Source organism: Phoenix dactylifera, chromosome 17, assembly GCF_009389715.1.
Source record: "Phoenix dactylifera cultivar Barhee BC4 chromosome 17, palm_55x_up_171113_PBpolish2nd_filt_p, whole genome shotgun sequence".
NCBI classification, from domain to species: Eukaryota; Viridiplantae; Streptophyta; class Magnoliopsida; order Arecales; family Arecaceae; genus Phoenix; species Phoenix dactylifera.
In genome coordinates, this window is record NC_052408.1 from 13,586,310 (window position 1) to 13,603,132 (window position 16,823).

At 37.9% G+C, this 16,823-nt stretch overlaps 1 pseudogene; it reads right to left on the reverse strand.

Annotated features, from left to right (window-relative positions):
- Nucleotides 1-869: 869 nt before the first annotated feature.
- LOC103716898 lies at nt 870-15,244 on the reverse strand (annotated as a pseudogene).
- Nucleotides 15,245-16,823: the final 1,579 nt, after the last annotated feature.

The following is a 16,823-nucleotide window of genomic DNA, read 5'->3' on the forward strand; positions in this document are numbered from 1 at the left end:
TAATGTATAAGTTTTAAGCCCATACGTACAAAAAGGCAGGTTTTGGACAGCATCACTCCAGCATCACTCCTCCCACTAGATGCGATCTATAAGGTCTAATGGTACGATACAATGTATAATTCTAAGACAACTTCATGCATAGGCTAGGGGTCTCCAACACATGCTTCGGCTTGGGGTCTCCAACACATGCTTCGGCTAGGGGTCTCCAACACATGCTTTATTGTATGTAGCATTTTCAATCTTCTAAATCACATCTAATGGTTTACATTTCCATGTTTCCACATTGATCATGTACTTGTATGGGTGTATGGTGCCCTCCTTTACACTTTGTATAATAACCATGCTCCACTCCCCAAAAAACACATGCACACACATATATTCGAATGCGTGGTTGCAATCAACATATATTACAACAATTTCTTTGAGGAAAGACCTACAAAAAGCCCATGGAACTTCAACCAAGATGATTGACATGTTTGGACAAATAGGATACTAAATTTAGAACCTGTTAATCATATGACATTGGTATATTAATCATGAAATTGGTACAGACTGGTATTTGATATGGTCTAACCCAGAAAGAGTGGAAGCTCCAACATCAAAGCAAAAACTAATGCATGTCTAGATCAAATCTAACTATCTCAAACATAAAAAGGCAAATGAAATTTAAAGACATCCATAATGGGGATACTTCTGCCTAGTGGTTTCCAATTAGGACAGTCTCAAGCAAAACAATATCCACAAATATTATCGGTTGGCATAAAAACATCAGAAAGAAAAACACCCAATGGACCACTGCAAGTAAAATCACAAACTTTGTCCTCATCTCATGCCTATTTTGCTTCCACCCAGATATTTCTACTCTGTAGTTAACTGAATTTGACTTGCAAAGCCTCCAACAGTCAATGAAGACAAAGTGCTTCATCAATTAAGACACAAATATACCAGGAACAAAATTCTTCTGAACATTATCATTAACAACGTTGAATTGAAACAAGAGCTGTATTCAATTCAGAAATATACAGAGGTTAGAATCACATTCTCTAATTGTGTAAATAACATGGGCTTACGTTTAGCAGTGATTAGCCTGCTTGATGAATTGTCAAGGGAAAAATTAAAATGTACAAAGCTTTGCCAAAGGCAATGTTAGGTCCGGTCACCATCTTTAATGGCAAGTGCCCTTTTAGAACTCAATCGGAAGGAAAGGACCACCTCCACAAATATCAGTATTGCAAGTCCCCAACTTCCACATCATACAGGTAAGCTGAAATGAAATTAAAAGAAAAAAGCACAAAATGTTTTGAAGTGAGATTCTTCTACAAAAAATTCTTGCTGTAAAAGGTAATGTACAAATTTCAACAGTAGTTTCAGAAAATGAAGTAAGCATCAGCTGCATATTATTAAAACTTACCACAAAACACTAACATATTCACCGTTAAGCTGGCCTCCAACAATTAAGAGCAGGAGCATCAGGCCTGCATGGCAGCACCTGGGGAAGACCATGGCCTGTATAAATTCAAAAGATACCAAATCAATCACAATATGATGACAATAAAAAATTGAATTTGCCAAATTCCCAACTTGCAAATCAAAACAACCTGGAATTGAAGCTCCAGAAGGCATGTGAGAATTCAAATGAAGCTGAAAACCCACAGAATTAGAAGATGGTCTTTCCATGTTAGTCCTCAAAATTCCTGCCAGAAGAATGTCAAACATATTCAGAATTTGACCATCCTATGGTTAAAACTACTAAATTAAAGCTTTTGCTTGTCATATTTAACAGGTTTATTCAACTGTGAAAACAAGATATTCATTTTAAGAGCAACATTTTATACCACATACCATCCTGCATAAAAGAAGTTGCTGAGCTTCTCCCTCCAGATACCCAAGCATTATGATGATTATCTGGACTAAAATCACTGGAATGCACTCTCCGTTGTTCATCAGAAGCAAAATGCCTTCGACTACTATGATGGGATGAGAAGGTGTAAGGATTATATGGCTGCTGCATATTTTGACTCATAGGGTTAACATGTGAGAAATGATTTGGTGGTGTTTGTGCAGGGGGAAGGGATGATTTGGGGGTGTTTGTGTAGGGGGAAGAGGATGGTAAGGTCTTTGGTGGAAGGGCACACTTCCTTGTTGAAACTGCTGACCGGAATGGGAAGATTGAGACGTTAAATACATGTCATTATGCCCATATTCATATTGCCTTGAGGAACCAAAGTTTGTTATAGGTTGTGTGTTGCAGATGCCACTTGTCATGAAGTTAGCAGGCTGCTGCAGAACCACTTCACTTTTCAAAGCAGCATCTTCCTGGCCGTGGAAGGCAGCATTCCCAGTCATCTGGGCTAGTTGATTGCCCTGCATACAGAAGAAAGAGGTTAAAGATACTATATAAAAAGCATAAATCCAAGCTACTAGTCAATACACTTACACTTGAGGTCGTGCAATATTCTTGTATAGAAGGATGATATAACAATGATGTCGGAGATGAAGACACCATGGGTGGGGGTGGTGGGAGAGATGGCAAGGGTGGTGCTGCAGATAATGGTGGGGGTGGGGGTGGCGGTGGAGGAGATGGTGATAATGGTGGTGGTGGTGGCGGCGGCGGCGGCGGTGATGGAGGCAAGGGTGGTAGTGGAGGTGGAGGATCCAAAGGCAATGGAGGTGGATCTAAAGGCAATGGAGGAGGGCCCACAGGTAGACAGGGAAGCTCAGTTTGATCAGCCAACGCTGGTTCAAAAGCTATGTCAGAGTTATGATGCTGAGATTCCAGTTCTAGGCGATCATTCTTTAGTATACTTTTCTCATCTTTAGATAACATGGACACATCTTCCATTTCAAGCTCGCCATCCACATCCTCCAGAATGTGATGATGTCTGTCACTTGGAGTACAGGCACAAGTATCTAGCTCTTCTGAAGCACCAACAGCTTCAACCGGCAATTCATTGCCAGGGTCCCTGCATGGACCACTAGGAAGATCTTCTTCCTCATCTTCAAAAACATGGGAAGATAAAAGGCCAGGCAACTGAAAAGTTGCATTGCTGAAAGAACAGAATACAAGAACATGTAAAAAGATTCAAAACATGGAATCAAAGGATAAAAGAAACAAACAGATTCTTGAGTACTAGGAAACAAGCATTACATAAAAAAGAAAATAATAACATGACAAAGAAAGTTAAGTAATCATGCAATTACCAGTCTAGTTTGCAGCCTATGCTTTATTATATACATACATAAAGAACATGACCTCCAATATTTGTTTCCTCTCTCTAGCTTGTTCTTAGACTCTCTAGCAGAAAAGTAAAGGATTCGAATTCCCTTGCATATTGGCGATGTCTGTGTATGTTGGGCAACTTAGTAAACAACAAAAGAATAGGGGAAAAGGGGGAAGGTTGTGGGAAGGTTGACACTTCTTTGGTGTATTGAACATTGACTTTTCATCCTAACCTAAAGTACCATGTGCATCGCTTACCATGGGATTACAGCAATCAATGGAATCATGTGCCACACAATTCACATATATACAAAAGTCATGGAAAACATGTGACCACAATCATCTATTGCATATAAGAATCATCACACGTGATGAAACAATAGTTACCATGATTCCAATAAGGTGCACTTAATAAGCTAAATGTTGCTAATTGAATTAAAGCACAACTTATGTCTTAAATCTTTGCTTTAATTTAATAAATCTTACTCATTATCATCAAACCATAAGCTTGAGTAAGTGACACATGATTGCCAATCTGTGCATGCCATGAATGCAACTGGATGGGGAAAAAAAACCTTCATTATATAAAGATGTGGTATTGGGCAAACAAATGTGTCGATTCCAGGCAACGAGTACCAAAGAACACAGAATGGCAAGAGGTGATATGCTCAATGTTCTTGTTACGAACATTACAAAATGGAACATTTCATACAAATCTTAATTGCAACATTGTAATACAAAGCCAAAAACATAACACAAAAGTAACATGTCTGTTTTGATGGCTTTTCCAAACCAAATGGATCTTAAAATTAACAGCACATTCTAGATCCCATTCCAATGTTGAATCTTAATTGAAAAGGGTATTATCATAATGAGGTGACTAGCAAAAGCACAGAAGTTATGAAATTTCTTTGGTGCAGAGTATTTTTTTTAAATATACATAGAAAAGGTATTCTATACACCAGAATGCATGCAAGCACGCGCACACACACACAAGTATAATGTTAGATATGTACATATGTTTAACTTAGTTTAAATAATATTAAGTTAGGGGCATATTAGGAACACCATTTGCATTGGTTTTTTTTTCTCATCAAAATTGTGTGTCTACATAAAAAGTAAAGACAATATCACATTTATCAATTTAACACCATTAGCATAACCTCAACTACATATATCAAGTTGAGTCAGAGGAGACACTGGGTTATTGGCTGAGATAATTAACGCCTGTGCAATATGGATGGAGGTATCTAGAGCCAAGGATCCATAGGTAATGGCCCAAATGATAGCAAAAAAATATATAAGAAACACTGGGAGTTAATATAGTACTGAAAGATGCAACATCTTTTCTAAGAATTTTGGATTTGGGTAATCATGGAATAAACTAAACCCTAGTTGCAATCAAAAGTCTAATTAGACAGCTCAAAGTCTTACGCTCTCAGTAATATACACTAGATCCATTTTTGTTCTGTTTAAATGTACAATCAATTCATTCCAAATCATACACATTAATTTTGATGACTTAGTGCATCACTTTATTTAAATCAAACATTCAGCTACTAGTGTTGCCAAGCATGCTGGCTACTGGCCAGCATGGCACATGCCAAGAAGTGCTGAACAAAAGTGTTTAAGAAACATAATAATCAAGAAGATAACTTCTTATAATTAAAAATAAAAAGAAAGAACTAAATGACTGCTGTGATGACCCAGTACTGGTGTTGGCACTTCTTGGCACAGTATCCGTAACCCAGCACAAATGGGCACAAGCCAGCACTTAAAATCTAGGTTCAAATTATGAATCACTAAATTCCAAAATATATCCATTTTCAAACCTGCTACTATTAGGAAAAAAGGAATCACTAATCACTCACTAGCATTTCAGCCGGACCTAACTCAATCAAATGGTAAATTTAGCCACTAAACCAATACACTAGATGGCTAGACAATATGGAATTAGCATATTAAAATGTAAGGAATTCGATTAATATGTACAATAACAACCTTCCATACTCGTCAACAAGCATTCCTTCCATTTCTCTGATTGGATCATCCACAGAACGTTCAGCTCGAGAAGGGCGTCTGAGAAAAAATCCATCATTCGTGTCGTCATTCGGAACATCAATGTCATCCATGTACTGACGTAGTAGTGATTCAGGTAGAATTTTCCTCTCAAGCCACAACCTTAAGACCTGGGGGAAAGAAAACAGTTACTTCCTCCAACAAACACAACCTCTTATTAGCAGAATATTAGTAACCCAATTAGGCCACTTTGTGTATTTTAAAAAATTGCCAAAGACTAGGTCTGCCACCAGTCCGCCCCTCCCAAGACCGCAGTTATCGGGGCTATAACTGGGTAATGACTTTTTTAATTAGCAACCGAATTACCTTGAGGCACTGGCGACGATTCTCACGAGCACTGGCTCCAGGCGGAGCTGCAGCACCCAAAAGACGTGGTAATGCTGCTTGCACAGTAGGAACATAGGAAGCTCCAGCAATGCCTGAACATTTTAAAAATGCTTCAAGATTTTTTTAAAAAAAATAAATCCATCCATTGGTTATCATATTAGATCCAGAAGCATGCACCAAAGTGTAAGGTTGTGGATTGCATTACAAATTATGGTTTGATCCAAAATTATATTGAGTGTAAATACATTTTCACGGAAGCTACAGGAGTTCTTCCATAGATGCACCAACCTTTCTGGTTATGTGAACATTGAGTGATGGAATCCACAAGAAAAAAGAGATCAATTCTACGATGAAAGCTGGTTTCACCCTCCAACTTCCGAATGAGAAGCTCTACAATCTGCAGAAGGCATGAACTTTTACAGTGGGTAAACATTAAAATGTTTCAGACCACAAAAAAGGGACAAAGCATATATTTAATAGACAACTTTCAACAAAGAACCATTACTATCAAATCAAAAAACTAAAAGGTACCCAACTTAATTTTGAAAAGAAAGCCCTGACTAAAATTAATTTTAAGCTCAAAAGCACTTAACAAACATCCTTAATTTGTCAATAAGCAAATTGATAAACTTGTCCCACTGATAAAATCCAAATAGAAAATACAAAAGCAGCCATCAAACATTACCATTCAAAGGAAAGTGAGAAACTATCACCCTAACAAAGATCCTTATTAGTAATTGCAAGTAAATATATAATGAGCTTGATAGCATATTGATCATATAAAGGGTGGAACACACTTAAATGCAAGCTAGTGCATGCAGTCGGCTTCATCAAATGTGCATTTATACCCCCCCACCCATCCCTCAAAATTATTACAAAAAAAACATATACAGAGAGGATAAAGGGGAGGGTTTGAGAGATAAAATGTTTGCAATGAGACATGACCACACAAGCTTGCCTACCTCACCAGCAATGCCATATTTGGCACAATCAATCGCGAGGCGGGTTGCGCGTCCAATACTATCTTTTGTCCTCGAAAGTGTTTCTAGCATTCCTTCCAAAGCATCACGTGCAACAGCAGCTTCAGTACCACCACTCAATGACCCGCCAGGTGGCCTATGTTCAGAACTAAATTTGTGCTCGCATTCTTCGAGTTCCACTTGATTTGTTGATGACAGTTGTCGAGCAAGTACAAATGGAGAATCAGAAGGTGCAAATGTTCCCTTTGCATCCTTCTGAACAGAATTCCCTGATGGCAAGGGAATGGAAGAAGCAGGACTTGGGCTCCTTCCCTGTATCAAAGGTGGCGTCGAGACTGAACCACGAAAAGCATTTTCCTGGGGTAGACAATGAGACTGTGCCTGTCTCCTCTTTGCTTGAGCAGCTGCAATTAGATGTTTCATTGACTTGAACGAATCTGTAAATTTGGAATCAGTTGATAAACTTGCTGGTTTGTCTTGTTTAGCAGTTTCTGATCTGCGATCAGACAATAATAAAACCAATTGATTAAAGTAAAGCAAGTATTCACCAAACCTACGTACAATATCAAACAAGGGAAAGTAGCAATTTACATACCGTTCTCCTGCTAGAACATCCTTCTCAGTGTTATGCTCAGCTGAAAAATTAATGGCATATCTATTCTCAGCATCCACAGACATCTGCATATTGGATTTAGAATTGATCTTCAACATCTCTGACTTAGATGATGACCTATTCTTTTCTGTAGTAGCTTGATTATGAGCGCGGGATGAGCTCTCAGGAGTCTGGTTTGAGAGTTTAGATGAAGAACTTTGTGCTTTCTTTACTGAAACTGAACATGAAGTTTTTGATTGGGGTTTGATGGATTTATGCTCTGACAACTTGGCTGTCTCACCTGGGCCAACAGATGTTTTGGGTGAAAAGATGGTTTTCCTAACCTCATTAGATGAAGATTTCTGATATTCTGGCTTCCCAGGACTAGGAGATACAAGTAACCCAGATGGTTTTTCAGCCTCTCTTGCCCTAATTTTGCCAGGACAAGGAGATGCAGAATCATTCTCAATTTCAACAGGTGATATCCTATCATTCGAAGATTTCTCCTCCCTTGTAAAACCTGGATTTTCAACCATACCATTGTTAACACTAGACACAGGATCTTTACCTCTTCCTGGCTGTGATTGAATAGGAGCTGAGATGTCTGGTTTTACTGTAGTCAAATTGATAGCAGATTGTTTATGAACTGGAGTTCTGTGCCCTTCCTCTTCATCGTCATCGTCAATTCGGCACGACCTCCGTCTGGGGCGAAAATAGGTTTTATCTTTAGCACTTTTAGCCTCTGAATTTGATACTGCCTCCAATTCACGACAATGTCGTTTTGATAATGCCAGGATGACCTCATTACCTTGTAAGGGTATCCTATCATTATGTGTTCCTGTTTTAGAAACCAGATGACTATCAGCTTTCAGAGATGTAGCAGATTTCTTGCTTTCTATGACTTTATCTTCTCTACTTTTAGCAGAAAACTGAGAGAAGTCGCTATTTGTTGAGCCCTTGGTGATTGCACCACTCTTGTCTGCATATGTTGATTTTTTAGCTGGTCGTGAATCTTCGGTGTCATCCAGCTTATGCTTTTTACTATGAAGCTTGGACCTTTTCTCCCCAGATCCATCAGAAGATAATGACCCTCCAGAGACATGTCCCTTAGTAGTATCTTCTTCTTCCTCCTTGCTAAGACCCCTCTGTAATGTTTCTTTTCCAGAATCCTCTGATTTTTTCAAAACCCCTTGATCTCTTTACAATGTTTGCATCAGTATCTAATCTCAAAGCTTTTTTGGATCTGACACCATCACGTGAAGCAATATTTTCATCTATGTGCTGTTTGTTTCCCTTTGTATAAGAATCCTTTTCCTGCTTTTTCAGTGGAGGGCTTCTTTTCACTTTCAGGGCATTGTTGAGTTCTCTTTTTGGTTTAGGGGCCGCCTTCGCTATGAGATTGCCATTCTCTAGAACTTTCGGTGCATTGCATAAATTTTTTGAATGAACTGATGTTGCCAAAGGTTGAGAACCCAGAGGTTCATTGCAAGACAAATCTCCATGGCCTTTCTCAGGATCACCAAGATCTTGATATCCAGTAGCAACAGAGCTCTTTGGAAGAGCCTTCACCATTTCAGTTTTTGAGCATATTTCCATGCCATTACCTTGATTGACATCAGGATAAGGACTTGTTGGATTATCTTCCTTCATGGAAGGAGTACTGGAAGCTGAATTAGAAACTGAAGCTTTTCTTTGTGGTGGCTCATGTATAACATTATTTGATGCTTTCTTCCTCCTCAACTCAGAGAAAACTAGAGACTCTGTTCCACTTAAATCACTAGGCTTCAGGTCAGACATCGCAGTCCTCTCATGCCTCCATGAACAGTGCTCCAACCCATGCAACTGATCACTAGAGTTCTCATTTCTATCCGTCTCCTGTTCAAGTTTTCCCTCTTGATCTTTTAATGGAGACATCTCATGATTATCTACTAGATGCATGCTATCTTCAAAACAATCAGTTTGGGATGATGCAGGACCAGTGCTGGTCCCATCGGCATCATCTCCAAGCTCACCTGAACTTTTCTTGTGCAGTTCTTCAAAGCCTCACAAATCTCCTCCACAGCATGGGCAAAACATTTGACGGTTTTACGCTGGCAGCGAGCTATCACCTTACCTTTTGATTCATTAGTAAATACTTGAATATCAGCTGGTGCAACAAAAGCACTGCAGAAGAGCAGCAAACAAATATTATCAGTTTACAGGAATATAATCAGGATACACTCTTATTCCAGACTCAAGTACCCTCTGAAAGGATTTAGAATACCAAGGACAAAAGACATACGAGAAGAATTGGTATACGAAAGTTAAGTACCACCATCAGAACAGGTGCAAACTTTCATATGAAGACTATTTATCTATCAGGGTATGATATTAAACAACAATAACCTGCATGGAACACGGAAAGGAAAGAAACCAAGAATGACTGGAATATTTCGATAAATGGTCATATATTAACAAGACTAAGATAGGGAAAAGAAGGACATTTTATTTGATGTTGCTTACCCACATTTTTCTCAGTACATGCATCAGAAGGCTATACTCAGAAAAATACCACAATGGGGCACCTCAATTATAAATGAAACAAAATCTACAAGCTGGCATAGCCTTGTTAGTTATAACACAACTAATTTCTTTTTTTTTAAAACCCAGGTATGGTCCTGGCGATCCAGGGTCCTGGAGGGGACAGACCTAATCTTTGGCAATTTTTTTGCATAAAATCGCTGCCCTAGAACTTGAAACACGCAATTGTGATTGTCAGCCTAAGCATTTTACCATTGCACCAACCCAATGGCCTAACAGTGAACTCGTTTGTAAAACATCCTTGACAACAGCATTCTTTAAGTATAAATGGCACCATAGTCCATGTTCAGCAGCCCTCAAGTTTTTCTCAGTTTCATTAACCAGTTTCCAGCTAAAATAAACCATAATGCAAATATTTGCTGTATCAGTATAACATGGAACTGGTTCATGCAACTCCTGATCCCTTTAGGACAGTTCCACTTGTCATCTTTTAATTAGGAGAGTGTCATGCATGCCAAGAGAGAAAAAGTACAAAAATTCTCTTCCATCTTGTCACCATCTAGTAGAATATTATCATATGTTAAATATTGCAAAATAAAAGCCACAATAAAATAATGCTCTAGAAAAATGTCGAACTACTTACAGTCGGTCCCTTGAATTAAAAACATTACCTTTTTCATGATTGCATAACTTAGAGCCACTTCCATGTCATAAGGAGAAATCGTTGTGCTTCTGAAGTGTGATCCTGATCTCCAACAGGATTTTGTGTCTTAGGATTTCAAAGAGTTTTGCTAGGGAAATATGAAACTCCTCTTTCAACACATAGATATTGAACTTAATTGTAAAAATACCCATAATAAACCGATGGCAGAGTCATCAACTAATTAAGTAGTAACTATTATAATAAGGGAGACCCTTCAATGACTAATAATTTAAAAACCAATGGTCTCTGATATTTAATACTTTTAAGGAACCAAGCCATTTTGTGATTAAGAACTTAAAAAACTTTAAAATCTACAAAAAAACTATTTTTTTTAATCCTCTATTTACAATATGAGGTATTGGAATGCCAATTTCCTAAACTAGAATATGCAAGCCTCCATATATACATTCATGTGTCATGTATACACCATGTATATAATACACTATCAATAAATTTAGAATAAATCTTAAATCATAGCTATCCTGATTCTGACTTCCTAGAAAAATTTACAACTCCCAAATATATTTAATTTGTTAAAATTTCAAGCTTATGTGCCCATATCCCACAATTAAAATTCAAAGTAATAGAACACCATTATGAAGGACAAACTGACTAAGGCAATCACCAACATCACTTGTCTATTGAAAAAATGACAATCTGAACTGCACCATCCTTATTGGTAAAGTATGGGTTTGAACATAACATCAGGAGATCAACTGAAATGTCCGATTAACTAGATAGCAAAGAAATATCAATTGTAAAGCCTTTTTGTGAAACCATCTTATTTTTCAGCTGTTGGAAGGGGCAGCTTGGTTTCTAAGATATAAACGATGGTAGTACACAGTATATATTGGTTCCCTAGGCTTAATATGAATTCATGAAAGTTACATTGCAGGGATTAGCAGGATTATCCCTTATTTATATAGGTTTTGCAGTCGGGGACTATGAAAATGTGTAATTGCTTGAACGTACTCAAATTTATATTTTGAATGAAGACCAAAAAAAATCAAACAAAGGGGTATTACCAATAATAGGTTTTTTAAACTTTTGTCGGAGTCATAGCTGCCAGTTGGCTAGGTCAGAAATTGCATTGCACTTCTATTCTTACTAATCTTACTACACGTGCGCATGATACGATAAGAGTCCCACATTATGCAGAACCCCAATCTAGTCAAGGACAAGAATTTTCAAAACTTGAAAAGATATTCTTGAGCAAATTAGAGTGTAAAAAGACACAACGACAAATATATTAATTGGATACACAATAATTCTAAACTAAATCAACTCTAAACAACTCCATTTTTTCTTTGAGGCACTAAAACATGATTACAAAGTTGCACATTGACATCATTCTTGATGTAACAACTTCACCTTCTTACAAAACCAAAAGGGAGACGAATGATATTGGGGGAAAGGGGGAAAGATGGAGATGAGGCTAAAAAGAAGTACAGTTAGATTCATAAATGTGTTATGGTCAATATCAAGAATCGTGAAAAAGAGAATGTGAGAGAGAGAGAGATTGAACTATAAATGGGTGTCGAGAAACAATAGAAACAGATAATGTCGTCGTCACCTCAATATTATAAATTATCACCTACTAAGCAAAGACTAATTCGAAAGTTAAGACTAAATTGCATCACTCTTTCCCTTTTCTAATCCCATTGCCCTAGAACCCCAACTATCAGTCCCTCCCACTCCCTAGCACCTTGTTACACTACTTGGTGCCTAGAAACATGCATCTTCTCGCCTCAGTCTCATAGCCAAACAACCTTCTATCCCTAAATCTAAAGCATGTTGATTGTATCCAATATCTCCTCCACTTTGGCCTTAAACTCAAATCCTCGACTTTTTTTTATCATCTACCCTCCTTTGGTATCCAAACACAATAGAATTAAAAAATTATGGATATTTGATCTACCGCATCCAAAAATACCATCATTAAAATTGCATTCAAAGAAAACCTAGAAACCACTTGTGGACTTCTTGTAACCCACAGTTTCCAGCTTCCCTCCCTCTTTTCCAAAAGGCTTACCTCTGCATTGATGTTTTGTTTCACAAACTTTTGTTTTCAGTAAACCAATGACACTTGAAAAAAACCATGCATCAAATGCATGATACAAATGCAAGCCAAGAACCAGTCAGTCCTCTTAATTCCCAACATGAAACATGCATGTCTCATGCCATTTCAGAGGACACATCAACCTCCTGTTGAGGAAAACCATATGGTCAATTATGCATATCAGATGTGTGACATTTGTGCACACACCTTGGTCACATGTTAAGTAGTGGAACATCCACTTCTCATAGAGAAAAAGGCATGCTTTTCATAAGTGAGTTGTGGATTCTATGAAACCACCAAAGCACCAAGACCCACACCCCTAATTTTATTTTTTTAAAAAAAAGAAAAACACTCCACAAACAATGGTCTCCATGTTCTTCCCTGTTAATATGATCCCAGTAGCTTTCCTTTATATGAAACAAGCAAATACAATACTGAACTAGAAATATCTTCAATTAAATTATTATGAAATTATATGCCAACATTCAATTATATGAAGTACTTGGTAAGAGATAGTCAATTCTTGTTCTTATTGATTTTTGGGTTCTTCTCCCTGATTTAAACTCATTTTACCAAATTTTAGATGAGATAGTCTTAAGATCAAGTTTGCACTCTAGCCCAAATTCAAGCTTGAACATGAACTCGGCTAGTAGAACAAATAAGCCAATTGCAAGCTAAGCTGAATCTGCCAGCACTCTCTCAAACCAAGGTTGAACTTACGTCTGTGAACTTGACTCTAGCTTGAACTGAGACTAGATATACCTCAGCCAAGACCAAACAGCTTAATCTCCTGCCTGGCAAGCTAATTTGCAGCCCTATCAACATCATCGCAATCAAGGTGGGAGTCACTTTAAGCATTCTAAGGTATGTCTTCTACTCGGATGGAAGCCCAAACACCTAAAACTGCACTCAACAATTATTTCAGGTCGATCACAGAGATTATGGAGGAGTTTCCTCAATTATTTCCTACCTAACTGCCACTATGACAATGCCTACAAACTATTTATTACTTACATGAATTATCATTGATAATCTCAACATCAATGGGAGAAATATGACACAGCTAAGATTTAGACACAAAGTTCATCATCCTCTGAAACTTCAAATCAAGTCCCAAAAATTTCTAATGTCACCCTCAATTGACTATATTGAAAAGGAGCTAACATGGAGTACATAGTTCTATCTGAATATGTTGACAATGTTGTACGACAATACTAATAATTAATGACACAGAGAATCATTTATGAAAAAAATACCATTTACCTCCATATAATAAAAAAGAGAAGATCCACTTTCTAAAGGGATTCATCCAAAAGCATTTATCTGCACAATCCTACCAAATTTAATCTTTATGAACCTCGTATGAAGACCAGAAAAATCTCCCCTTGAATTTTCTCTACAAGGACTTGAAGAGGAGTTTTGCCTTTTATGAACATTGCACTATAAAATAGTTCTAGAAATATCTTCTAGCTATATCATAAATTGGTAGTCCCCATATTTACTTTCAAATTTTACCAAATTAATTGAAAAGGTGTGAAAGGGAAAACATGCAATGGTATGACTGTTCAAAGCACAAGTTGTATTAAACTAAATTACAATAGAACAGGATAAGGTATAATAATGCAGGATGTAACTTGGACATTCACCCGGTGTAAAAATATAGGTTATAGAGAAAATATGGGGAATGCATCACACTTACATTTCAGAAGTCCCAAAGAACTGAACGAAGTATTTCTTAGGATCAGGCGAATGCCCCCAATCTTTAGGATTGCTTATCTGAAAAGAAACAACCAAAGGTCTATTAGATATAAACCAAAGAAGCAACAAGAATGTTTGATACAAGCGCAATAAGGAGAAACTGAGGAACAAAGATAATGGTCCTTTTTTTTTTTAAAAAATATATAACGCACTTTCATAGGATCAAAGATGGCAATAATCTAAAAGCCACCAAGAAACAAACGAAACGCAACAGCTAAATTTTACTATAGGTGGAGTTTGAGAGCTCCAAGGGTCCCTGATACATAAATAAACAACCAGAAGAGGGAGAAATATACACAATTAGGAGCAATAATCATCGAATTAGGCGAATTGGTTCAAACAAAGTTTCAGTCAGAACATAATCACGCTACCTAGATATTTTGGTTAAAGAAAAGTTCCGAAACCCTAGAGGTCGTGCTTCATTGAAATCGAATCAGATGGCAACGAAACCTTGAGACGAAAAAAGATAGAGGACCGAAAACTGTACCGAAATCAAAATTCCATCTGCGAGACAAAATCAGAATCCAACCAAGAAACCGAACTCACCTTCGCCGGCCACGCCGGGAATCCCTTGACCTTCGCGAGAACCAAATCCCCCAGCTTCAACTGGTCATTCGCCTTGCCACGCGCCCACCTCTCCTGCGCCCCGGAGCCATGGCAACGATCAAGAAACCCTAACCCCCACCCGTCCTCCAGTAACCCAGGCTCAGAGAAAAAAGATCGGGAAGAGAAACCCTAGAACGCTGCCACCGGCTCGCTTCCCCGAGCCCGAGGCGGCTCCTCGCCCTGTCGGATGCCGGAGACGAGTATTCGGGCGGCCGGACGGCTACGGCGGCGTGATCGAGCGGCCGTGGGAGGATGGCGAAGAGAGGAATCTCAGCATTCGAACGCCGGAGACGGCGAGAAGGGATCGAAGAGGCGAGCGAGATGAAGCTGCAAAAGACGAGAGTCCTACAGCGACCGAGATTTGGGTACAGGGCGAGAGAAGCGAAGGAAACAACCAGGGAGAGGGGCGAAGCCTTTAAATCATACTCGCCAACACCATCCTAGCCGACCGATTGAGATCACACTGTAAGCCGATGATTATACGGTGAATATTATACATATCTAACTTCTTGGCCGTCTGATCTGGATTCAACGGTACGATTAAACGGAAGAAGGTTCCTGATATTATTTTAGTTTTAGAAATAAAAATCCTCTTAGTATTGAATGATGGACACCTGTCAACTACGGAGCGTATCCACCGTTGATTCGATGCGGGTCGTATTTATCCGTGCTCGGGGGCCACCTGATAGAATCCACTGCGGAGGAATCCCCGGGTTCTTATGACTGGACTATGTTTTTGTTGTCTTGGGAGTCATTAGTGGACTTGAAAATGGAACCCTGATGCAAAGACCATCCAACGTGGCATCTAATTCTACCCTGTGTCATATGTGCAGACCCATGTTTATGTTTTTGCTAGTAAAAAAAAAAAAGGAGTTGCAGGCTGTTTTTTATGGAATTTAATGATCAAGAGGATGATTAAGAGGATTGCTAAACATACACACCATAATCAATGGTGTTGTATTAAAATCTCATGTAAGATAAAGGAGTCATAGATTGCTATTTTTATGCAAAGTTGAGAAAGAGCAGACAACAAGGAGCCTATGGTATAACATCAGTTATGTTTAAAATATATAAAGTAAAATAGTTGTATATCGTCATTTATGATATTAGTGATCAAGAAGATTGGTGTACATATGATCACACGAATTTGCAGCTCAAGCTCTTTATAAGCTACAAACAAAGTTCTATTGATGTGGATCCTACATCCAATTTTTGCGGCTAGCTTTGCTTGGATGTTTGCATATCTTTTTCTTTCCGATGATTTAAAACCCTAGATTCACGGAAAGATATTATGATAGGTGATGAGACAAGATTTTCAAATGTAAATGTTAGTAACACATCTTTTTGTTCAATTAGACTCAGTTTGCTTCTCAAACAAGTAATGATGATTTGCATAAAATGATAGCATGAAGAGATGCTCCAAAGGCATTTGATGCTGCTATTGCCCTTATTACTCTACCATAATCGTATCAAGACTTCCCCCCCATTATCCAAGATTGGCTTTATCTACAAAGCTTTCTCTAGCTATTTGTTGGTTTTTTTAATATCTAATGTAATTAGATACAAATAAGCATGTCAAAAATTTAAAAAGAAAGATGCTTAGTTGACATGTTTATATAATGCATATGATCACAATTTTGTCGTTCAAGAACACATTGGCCCTAAGGCAACAATTTGAAGTCAAGAAAAAAAATATAATTCATCAAAAGTTTGAAAAGAAGTCGACCTTTCAAAAATCAAGGAGAAAATTAAGATAAATAAGAATGTTCAATTTATCATTGTATTTTGGTGTCTTATATTAGTAAAAAAAATTAAAACAACCGCAGAAGTTTAAAGATAGGAAGCCATAGAAGAATACACAGTTGCAGCAACAATAGCTAGCACCATTAACATTTTGCCAATCATTTATTGTACGAGTCCCAAATAAATCATGAATTTCACAAACCATTGAAAATAAGATATGTGGTTCATTCAATTTT